The 11052-nt window shown below is 45.0% G+C and overlaps 1 protein-coding gene across 2 annotated transcripts in view; it reads left to right on the top strand.

Annotated features, from left to right (window-relative positions):
- Positions 1-11052, top strand: part of LOC119453396 (GTP-binding protein Rhes) — an 81468-nt gene that overhangs the window by 49619 nt on the left and 20797 nt on the right. Inside the window, exon 1 of one of the 2 annotated variants that reach the window (XM_037715437.2) lies at positions 9131-9436. The exons of the other annotated variant lie outside the window; for it this stretch is intronic. The gene's annotated coding sequence lies outside the window, so the exon portion shown is untranslated. Of the gene's footprint in view, positions 1-9130; positions 9437-11052 lie in introns of those variants that run through there. 2 annotated transcript variants of the gene reach the window in all.

The following is an 11052-nucleotide window of genomic DNA, read 5'->3' as shown; positions in this document are numbered from 1 at the left end:
GACAACGCGAAGCAAGTGTGCGTTCATGCACAGAGCTGGAGTCCTCCCGTATACAAGTGATGTGTCTACCGTTCAATTTCCATTAGCGGTGCCGCTCATGAAATTGGCGGCGACACGTCGCTCGATTCAGTCCGCCGGTGTGTACCCGACCAAGTTAAGGAAAACAACCCGTCCTTCGGAGCTGAGGCTTTCTCTACCTTCAGGTTGTACACCAAACCACTTCGCAAAACTCATTTTCTCCATCTCGCTTCAATAAACGTCCGCGCGTACTAATACGTCTAGACCGCAGGTCTGCTTGGCGCCCCTGCCTGCCCACCGCTATTAATACCTCTGTCAGTCAAGCCGGTCAAGACTGCACTTGCTTGCCCCGTTCAATCTTTTCGCTCTCGAGAGGCCGCATAATTTACACGTCTCGCGTTTCGGCTGACTACTACCGAGAAACTGTACCGTCGAAGAAGAGAAATGTTACCGCAGAATAAAAAAAGAAAGAAGTGAAGTAAGCAAACTTTCTCTTTGGGAAAGCAGGAAGATACGTTTATCGTCGCCGACAGTGAGTCCTTTCTGGCCGCGCTGCAACCACAGCTCTGGGACGTTCCTTCCTCGCCCAATCCCTATTTCCTTAGAGTCTCCCCGCGCCCCCGCCCCCGCCCGCCGGGTTCTTTCTGGTGTGTCTAGGTTATCGACCTGTACTGCCTCGGCTTCTCCAGCACCTCGGCGTCTGTGTGGCTTGCCCATTTCTGCTTTCCATGTTTCTACCCTACAGCGGCCTTTTTCACCCTCGCAAGCGGCTTCTCTTTTCCCTAAAATGACAGAGGGATAGTTTGTTCAGGGCCTTCCTTGAAAGGGACGAAAAAAGGGGAACGTGGAGCTTTCCTTTTTGGGACTGGCCGAGCTCTCTATTTCCCTTCACCTTCATCCGCATTACCGCCCGTCGTGTTTTCAGGGAACGAGTCCTCCCCAAAAGGGACCGCACTGCCCTTCACCATAATTTCCTGCTGTCTGCAGGGAACAAGCATCTACACATACACTGTTCACTTCAGTGATTTTTGCTTCGCGCATGTCTTTTTTTTGCCTATCTCCCTAAATTTATATTCATGCGCCACCTCTTCCTAAATTTCCCTCTCCGTACATCTCCCTTTCTATATATCTCACTCGCCTAAATTTCTCTTTCTCGACACTCCTCTTCCTGCCTCTAGCTCCCTAAAGTTCTAACTGCGAATGTATTACGAATCTCTGCATGTCTCCCCTTTCTGGCTTTCTGTCTCATTCACGCTGAGCGCATAGTCACGTTATGGCTTCTCAATGCTCCCGAATTAGCCTTTTCTAGGGGGAGTACTTTCCTTAGAGGGGATTGTGAAAAAGTGCCAGTAATGGCTGCTTTCAGAGAAGGATGTAATTTGGCGCCTCGATCGTGATGAGTAAATAGTTGTGCCCAATGTCGAGTTGAAAAACTTGAGAGAACAAAAAATATAGAAAGAAAAAATGCCCGTTCAGCAACGGTGCTCGAACAAAAGGAAAACACAGCTGGCGAAGCGTGCTTTCCTTGGCAGCTCTGCTCGTAAGCGTTTCTGCTGGGTGCCATTTATTTGCAGTCTCCTCGCATTTCAAGAAACGCGGAAAGTCGTCTGCCTAGAGAGAGAGAGAGAAAGCTTTTTTTCCCGGTAACATTGGGACAGAAGTCGGAAAGGGTATCGTATTCGGTTAAAACATTGGATGTGGAGATGCAAAGATGCCGCGTATGGAGAATTTTATTTTTGTGTCTCTCACTCTGACGAAGCAGAAAAAATCGACCTTTGTGATTGGCGGATACAACAAAAGAGAGCTTTTTTTCTAAGCAACGCGCGTAGAAAACGTTTGTGGTATGCTTGATTTGAGAGAGGAGGGAATTTTAAGGCTCTGACTATGTAATACACCCAGAAACAGAGCACCATGCAGCAGAAGCGTGATATGCCTCTTACTCTCTCTCTCTTTATATATATATATATATATATATATATATATATATATATATATATATATATATATATATATATATATATGACTCCTCCAGCCGTTATTTCTAACGTTGACTGGGAAAGCAACTGATGATGACAGCGTTTGTGCGGTAGACTGGCATGAAGGAAGCATTGTCAGCGCTTCCAGCTCTGCCTTGAGTTTAATTGCAGTGATAACGAAGATTACAGCAGAGCTTACATCTTAAACAATTGTTCTTGGCGCGCTAGGACTCATGTTGTAGAGTTTTATTTTGACTGTCTTTTTGAGCCCTCCAAAGGCTGCGTTTTATTTACGCACAAGCTTTTTCTGAGCGGAGGTCAGGGCAAATATGCAATGTATTGTATTTCGATATTGCCACTCCCTTCTGTCATTAAAGTTGCGCATACCTTGTCTTGCATTGTTGACAAAGTCATTTCTAGGAATTTTAACAATGACAGCCCGCAAACAGATGTCGTAAAAAAAGGAAAAAAAAACACTAACAGCGCATGCCTTTTGTGTTAAATCTTCTCAGACTGAAATATTAAAAGTGCGAAACGATAACAGAAACCTCAAATTTATGTTGTTGTTTTTTTTGCGCGACTGTGCACTACCTCGGGGATCGGACCACGCATGAGGCCGCGTTTCTACGAGAGAGCTCGCCTTCGTGCATAGCGTTCGCCGCCAGCGTTTCCCGGCAAACACTACGGTTACATAAGCTGCAGTTGCCGGCAAGCGTCAGAAGCACTCAGGGATCTTTGAATGCTATCGAATTCCTCTCTCAAAGGCGAAGCTTAAGCGTCCTCCAAGTTTTTGTTTTCCTTTGTTTTGTTTTTGGCTGCAACGTCGAAATCATATCGTCCTACGCACTTCCGTGGAATGCAGGATGTGTGGTCTTGCTCATGGTCCAGTTTTGCCATATTTTAGAAAAGCCTTTTGCTCGGTACCAACTCCGGTTTCCTTCTCAAAGTACATGTAAAAGGAGACATCTTTTTATGAGACAATCGCTGGGCCAGCTTGAATCACATTTGATGCATTTGAGAGAAAACGTTATATTCTACTGACGTGTATAATGAGATTTGTAACTTCTGGCCTTGATGTTTTTCACAAATGTTCCTGAAATTCGGCGAGTTTAAGAGCCGTCTCTCTCTGTATATATCGTGTAAATATAATTTCCCTATCCCTTTTTGCTACTCTCATCCCCGTGGCAATATATATATATATATAAGCATGAAGTTTACAAATCTGTAACTCCGCATCAAAACAGATATCCCATTTTCGTAAACTGCATCCATTAGAGTGTATAAAGCGGACAAATTTCTAATGTCAATTTACAGCCTAAGTCAATACTTTACAACGTTTGTGAGGGTTTTGCAGGAGGTATATTTCAGATTTGTACCCAACACCATAAATTTATCTGTTTTGGATGTTTTATTAGGTGCAGCTTACATTGGGATATTGTTCACTGTTGAAAATTAGAGTTGTAAACAAGGTAGTTCATTTTTTTAAGTTTTCCAATCGTCAGCTGTGCTTATAAGCCGCTCGATGGCTTAATAAGAAAAATCGGATTCTTAGAGCCACTAGAATCGTGGATAAGGCTTACGCCCTTGCTATGCCTTCCTTTTCTCCGATTCTGAATCGCCCGTGTGAGTTGTTTAAGTGCCTAAAAATACCTTTCAGCGTCTATTGTGGTCCCAGGAGCCATGAAATCGACCAACAATACTCCCTTTTGATGCCCAACCATAGTTGCCACGACTATGCCTAGACAATGTGCTTGTTTGAATTATCCTGGCCAGGGGGGCATAGAGTTTCTCACTATAAAACCTAGAGGGTAAACTGGCGCAACCGTCTATGCGAGTTTCTTAAAGGGCTGCCGTGCCCTCATGGGAATGACGGGATATGTGTCTGCGAGGCTTGTGTTGGCTGGTGTTGTACGAGGCTTCGTCTAAAACGTGAATATGGCTACACAAATAACGCGTTCCTAAAATAAAATCTACATAAAAGGCTTTCATTCACCCATATTACATATCTCAATAAAGTTTACTCACATACAATGCAGCATCAAGCGAAGAAGAGCAAGAACAGATGACAAGTTGTTCCAAAGCGAGCGATAATGTTGTCGTCTGCCCTCCAACTTTAGCGGCCAGCTGATACTTTTTACGTTTCATAGAATTGTGCATCCAACAGTATGTTCTCAAAATTAAACAAAACATGTTATTTGTGTAATAATAAAGTTAAAGTAGTTTTTTACGTCCTGTTTTAGCAGGAAATGAATCATTGTGACAGACGGAACGGTGCTAGCCAGTCGCGTCCTTCAAGGCGTTCTGGCTCTCCAAGAACGATGCCAATCCGAATCCACACCACAATATACCGGCATTCCCTTGCATGCCACGGCGCAGCAGCGCCACATTTCCCTCTAGGTTTTATAGTGTGAAACTCTATGCAGGGGGGCAAAAAGGAATTACTGCCCCCACTCACGCGATTGCTGTTTGGTATTAGGTGTGAAGTGAAACAGCCAGGTTTCGTCACCCTTAACAACCCAATCCAAAAGTGTTGCCCTCTTCGTATGCGCAGCAACGAAGATATTCGCCGCAAAAAGTCAACCCGTTGCCATTGGCGGTCTGCTGTGAGCATCCACAGGACCCATTTGGCGCGTAGCTTCCGATATTCTAACTTTTCTGTCAAAGCACTACGAACGGTGCTTCAAGAATTCTCGGGAACCGAAATGCAGAGATGATCGAGAATGATGCTTTAATTTTGTACGTACGATTTCTTCAAGCGTCATGGATGGTTCGACGGAAATTGACGGTATCACGTTTCTTTCTTCGCCGGTCTAACAAATGTCTCTCACATTTTCTTTTTTTCGAGATGCGATTTCAAGATGTCAAACAGGGGCGTTGTGGGTGCCACTGAAGAAGAATGCGCATCGAAAGACGCAAGTGCTGGCCTAAAAGCTAAGCCTAACAAGAAGCGTCAACGCGATCGACGATGAGAACTTTTGGATATGAGCTTTGGCCTTCCGCTTTGCCTCTGCACACTACTCAACCTTTTCACGAACTCTTTCGTGGGAAGTAAAAAGTCACGACCAAAAGGGGTCGTAAAGGCAGGATGACTAACGCGCAAAAAATGTTGCCTGTCATCATGCTTAGTTTAATATCAATGAAAGGGGAAAAAAATAAAGAAAGGAAGAAGAAGATAAAGAAAGAAATGAAAGAGAGAGGTTCCATATATGTCACGTGCATAAGACACCAATTTAGTCGAGGCATATAAACATTCAAACAACAGTGCACGTGCTAAGTAAAGCACTTTTGTTGAAGCGCGAAAGGAAGAAATCGCAGACGAGATGCAGAATAACACAACTCCTCACGCGGTGTTCTAATGATACACGCAGGCGACGTGGTACGACGAAGCGTGCGACACAATGGCGCCGTAAGATAAACAGCGCCCTGGCAGAAAGCAGGCGTCTCAAAACGCTGCCGTGATGGGGGAATGCCCGCCGCAGAGGTGACATTCATCGCTCCTCGATGGTGCAACGAGATAAGACCATCTCCTATTAGTCAGCGCGCAACGAAAGAATTAGATTCAAGTTTTACGTTCAACTGTACGTTCGATCAGATCAGTATTCGTACCACGGTGTGGTGTGATCACACCGTGGTACAAGCATGCGCACATCTACAAAGCGACAACGCTTATGTGTGCGCGCGCAAAGCTCACGCCAACAACCGCATCCAGAGTGCTTCCTTGGATCTGGCTGACTAGATTGGGCGGAGCGTATCGTCTCCCAAACACTGGCTCATATATACCCACTACGGGGGATTGGCTGAAGGTGATTTCACCTAGGGTCATAGTTTTTTTTTTTTTTTTGCCACGAAACGTACTCCACATCTCTAGACGACCCAATTCACTCCACGCGCACCTGCAAATAAGCAGGGTGGCTTATAAAACAGTTTCATGCAAATTACGACCCCGGGTTGCCGGAAATCGACGAGCAGCAGCGAGTGATCCATCAGCCTCAAACATCGGCTGTCGTCGGGACGACAGAAATGTGACGTAGGTAGTTGAACTCGCACACTCCCTTAAGTTGCCCTCTTGAATGAGCGAAGATCGCCTATTCGATGTTACTTTCGACTGTATTCGGCCACAGCGCTAATATTTAACTCGTTTTTCAGTTCATGTGTCCTATCGCAAAGACCTAAATCAGTGTACCCCCATGAGCGCACTCTGTGTGCTGAGGGTAGTGCTTGCGTGTGATAAGAGCATTTTTTTTGTTTTCTTTGATTGTTGTTGTTCATTGTCTTACTGTTTTACTCAAGATTATCATGTTGACCGTAATTGCGTCGCAGTAACCGGGGGCATGCTTCTTTCCAGCTTTCCCCTTAATCTACCCCAGCGCTGCTTGAACGACTTAATTTTCACAAATAACATTGTTCACAGCACCAGGCCTTGGTAGAAAACATAGCAGTCATGCATGAGACAACGTGAAACGAAAAAAAAATAGAACATCGATTACAACGTAGAAATACTAAAAAAAAATGCATTAACTTCCAAAGCTTCCCTTTTTTTAAATATTGAAGTAATACCGAGAAAGAGAACGATTGCAACTGAAACCGAAATAACCTCTACTCAGAGAACGAGGGTTACCGAAATTTATTGTCCTCCAAACCGCCGTAGATGCATAAAATCAATCGATGACGAAACCAATATGAATCAGGATGTTCGATCTGTTTTTGTTAGCAGGGCCGCAAGCTACTATTATGCTCAATACCGAGCGTTCTTCCACATATGACGTCAGCATACCCGACTCCAGAGCACAAAGAAGAATTGAGCGGTGCTTATTCAGCTGTCTTCGCTGAAAATTTTTGGAGCAAAAAAACAACAAAAACTTCGAAGAAGCGATTTTTCAATACACAGTCACGCGCCTAACAACGCACGAGTTCTCTGCTTTGACGTCACACCGAGGACATCTTCCACAATACAAGGTAACATCGCTTTATAGCGTCGTTATTTTAAGTATTTTGTTCTTTTCTGAGTGAAGGCGTTTTAAACAAAACAGTGGTTGTCCACCTGCAAACAGTCCTACTTCTCGATTCGTCGCACAAAAAAAAAAAAAAAAAGATCGAAAGACAAACCTAAAGACCGAAAGAAAGAGAAAGAAAGAAGAGAAGGCAGGACTTCTTTCGTGGGTCTCTGAGGTCACGCGTCCACACGAAGAGGAACGAGTACGTGTGCACGGTAACTGAATGTTTTTCGAAAGACCGCAGGAACACCGTACACGCAGTACAATCCGCTTTGACGACACGTTCTAGGGGAGCACCACTAGAACTTTGTTTTATCCATCTGTGTGCTCAAGGGAAAAAAATGAGAGTGCGCTTAAGCTTCGCCTTTAAGAGTGGAACGTGATGGCATTCAAAGATCCGTGGCTGCTTCTCACGCTTCCCGGCAACCGCATCTTATGTAACCGTAATGCTTACCGGCAAACGTTAGCGTCGAACGCTATGAACGAAGGCGAGCTTTGCCGTGGATACTCAGCCTCTTGCGTGGGCCGATCCCGGAGGTTGTGCACAGCCGCGCCGAAAAAATTACATAATTTTCAGGTTTCCGTTATAGTTCCGCATATTTAATATTTCAGTCCGAGACGATTGAACACAAAAAGGCGTGCGCTATCAGTGTTTTGTTTCATGGCGTTTGTTTGTGGGCTGTCACTCTCAAAATTCCGAGGAATAACTTCGTCAACAATGTGTCACAAGGTGTGAGCAACTTTAGTGATGGAATGGTGTGGCAATACAAACCGCATATACCGCACGTCATATAGCATGTCATGGCATATAGCATACTGATAACTAAATATATGCGGGAATCATCATCGCTCACGGGAAGCCGACGCCGCATCTTCAGCGACACCGCTTACTATTAACGCTTTCTCCTTAATCGTAAGTCAATAGCCCCGCGACTGCTGCGTCGAAGTGACGCTTCGTTTGTTTGGATCCGAACCCCGACTGAGCACGTGCATCTCGTATGAGTTGTTTCTTTGAGCTGCGGGCGCCGCCTGATAACGCTAAGTGCGGCGACAATCGGACCGCTTTTTTTTTTCTTTTTTTTCTAAAAGCCAGCGAAGCCGAAGAGGAGGCGCCGACGGAAACAACACCCCGAGTCAGCCGCAGCTGCGATCGAAGACGGGTGAAAAAAGAAAGCTGAAGAGGGACCAGTGAGAAAGCGTTCAAAAATATAAAATAGAAGGCAAATGTAAAAAAGAGAGTCGGCCAAGAAACATAAGAAAAGCCGCCGGCGATAGAAGCAGCTGATTCGCGCGCAGCTGGCCGTTTTCGTGGCCTCTATACGCGACGCGAATTCGGTGCCTATAGAAGCGAACTCTTTCCCATTCACTCTCTCTTTCTACCGTTGTCTCTCCCACTATGTTGCGCTCAAAATCGCTTGTCCCCTTCTTTCTTTCTTTTTTTCTCTTTCTCTTTGCATCTTTTGCGAATATCTTTCGTTTATCAGACAGACAGCTATTGATAGCTAGAGAGCCAGATAGATGCCTAGCTATAGGTGGCTAGATAGTAGGTAGCCAGACGGACGGACAGACAGAGAGATAGACAGAGAGATAGATAGAGAGATAGAGAGATAGATAGATAGATAGATAGATAGATAGATAGATAGATAGATAGATAGATAGATAGATAGATAGATAGATAGATAGATAGATAGATAGCCAGACAAACAGACAGACGGACAGGCAGACAGATAAATAGACGACAGACAGATGGACAGATAGACAGATAAATGCACACATACAGAAACATTTGTCCGGTCTGGTCGAGTCCAGCGGTGCATGCCCGCTCTCGCATATATATCTCCTACTCGCGCCTAACATTTTAGTCGTTCACTGCCTTGGCTCGATGTTTTGTCTTCCTCTACGTCACTTTCTCTCGCTCTGCATCTGCTATAACCTTCATTTCTTTGCTCAAGCTATAAAAGGAAGGGGAGAAAAAAAAAGCGAGGATGAATTAGTTATGTGCGTCGGCCCCGTTACAAGCGTTCTACAGAAGCTGTCCATTTTTCTCACAGCGCCTTCATTTTCATCTCTTTACCGCAACATTTTCTTTTCCTTTTTTTTTCTCCCCGTCTTTCTTGGCACAGCTGCTACTGCTGCTGTTGACCTGGCGACCTACGTCACCGCCCCTCGGTTTCGAGCCACGTGCTCGGCGCCTGCGGTCGGCGCCTAGCCCGGGGAAAGAAGGCTGACTGCAGTGCGGCGCGCTCTTTTTCGCACACACACACGTCGAAGTCGCCAGTTGGCGTCATCAGGGAGCCGCTAGAGGCGATCGGCGAAATACTGTTAGTTGGCGTCAGGGGCTCCTGGGGTCTGTGAGCGGGGCTCGTTTTCTTCCGGTCCGCCGTTGTACAACGTCGTAGGAGCAACCTGCTAAGTGCACAGTGGCAAGCTATCTCTGAGGTTGCACTGGTAAGTGGAGCTTATACAAAAAGGGGTGTAGAACACGGGGTTGGTTTCATAAGGGATTTGGTGGGGCGAGTTGTTGTTCCTGGAGAGATCAGTTTAATGTCGCGCTCAGTTTTCCGGTTTAGTGTCTTTTTTTGTGCCCCTTGCTGTGAAGTGAAATCTTTTCTTCGTGTGTATCTTGAACGCTGATGTTTGTCACAGGCTCTGACTGTGCATTGCATATTATATATGTATAGTGACCGTAAATTGATGTCACGTTCTCATTTTGTAATTGGGCTTTCATTTAGTCCAAGCGATTGTCAAAGACTGATGCTCTTTTTTTTTAACTTTGTTGCTACCTCGTTTCGTGTGCATTTTAGTGCTTTTCGCTACAGCTTTAGGTTGGCGGGCTCTTCAGTAGCCAAACTTCTTATACTGTCGCAGTTAATAAACAAACACACACGCACACACAATACTTGGTACTCAGTATAGCGTGTGGTGCAACCTGTGCTGGCGATTTGTCTGCGAGTGCTGGAACACATCTCGATCTAAAAGCGGATTTCGTTAGCTCTCTCTAGCAGACTGGGGTCCAGCTTTATGAACCTGCGCTGTTTCTTTTTTCATCTTACAGTATACTACTTGTTAATATTATTATTATGTAAAAAGGAGCAGCAGCCCCAAAGTAAGCCGTCTAAGTATCTTCTGTATTTATGTTTCAATACAAAAACAAAACATTAAAAAAGGTATCGGGGAAGCGCATACTCCGACATTTAATGAGGAGCGAGATGGGCTTACTCTTTTCTGAGGACCGATATTTACTGATCCGTGCGTCTGAAAGCGGACACGCCATTCATGTTCGTACTTGGTGGAGTTTTTTCTACGAGTAGGTTAAGACTGGCTAAGCGAATCTAACATTTGCGTAGAGGCGTGAAAAAAGAGTAATACTATAAATCGTGTCCTACCTTATAAGAAACGAAACCATTAACTTAATGTAGGCACCTCACCGGAAAAACCACTAGGGTTGCCTTTTCATACATGTACAATTTTCTATTTCTTTATGATTTAATAAACGTATTTCTCTCGCTATATATATAATTCAAATCTCTGTCTCTCTCTCTCTCTCTCGTGTCATCGTTAATATGATTTCCTCTAGGACCGAATGCTTGATGTTTTATTCATTGATTTAAGTTTAATTTTGCTAAGAAACACGTATAAGTGGAGTATAGCCAAGGAATTTGCCGCGTTGGGTCGGTCCACAGCAACCGATTCATGAATGAAATAAGAGAACGCGAATTCTGACGGGAACGTTGAAGTGAATTCGTTCGGTGGCCGTAGTTCCTTGAAGGGAGCTTACAGATGAATATCAATTCGGACATGCGGGAGTCTATCTATCCATTATAGACAACTCTGCGAAACGTAGTGGGCGAGTCTGTTGTTTCCCGTTTTTGTGGCGAAAGAAGCACTATACTTTGTGGCAGAAGCTGGGACCAAATCCGCCGCACTCCAAACAGCAGCTGAGCGCAGGGTTTGCGCACTGTGCCAACCACACCGATGCCTCTTCCAAGCGTTGTGTGCACGCGCGAACAGGTGTTACGGCTCTCGCAGCGCTCATCGTTGTATTTTTTTTTAATTTTTAGAGC

Source organism: Dermacentor silvarum, chromosome 5, assembly GCF_013339745.2.
Source record: "Dermacentor silvarum isolate Dsil-2018 chromosome 5, BIME_Dsil_1.4, whole genome shotgun sequence".
In the NCBI taxonomy this organism is placed as follows: domain Eukaryota; kingdom Metazoa; phylum Arthropoda; class Arachnida; order Ixodida; family Ixodidae; genus Dermacentor; species Dermacentor silvarum.
Note: the sequence above shows the minus strand (reverse complement) of the source record. Positions and strands in the feature narration are given on the sequence as shown.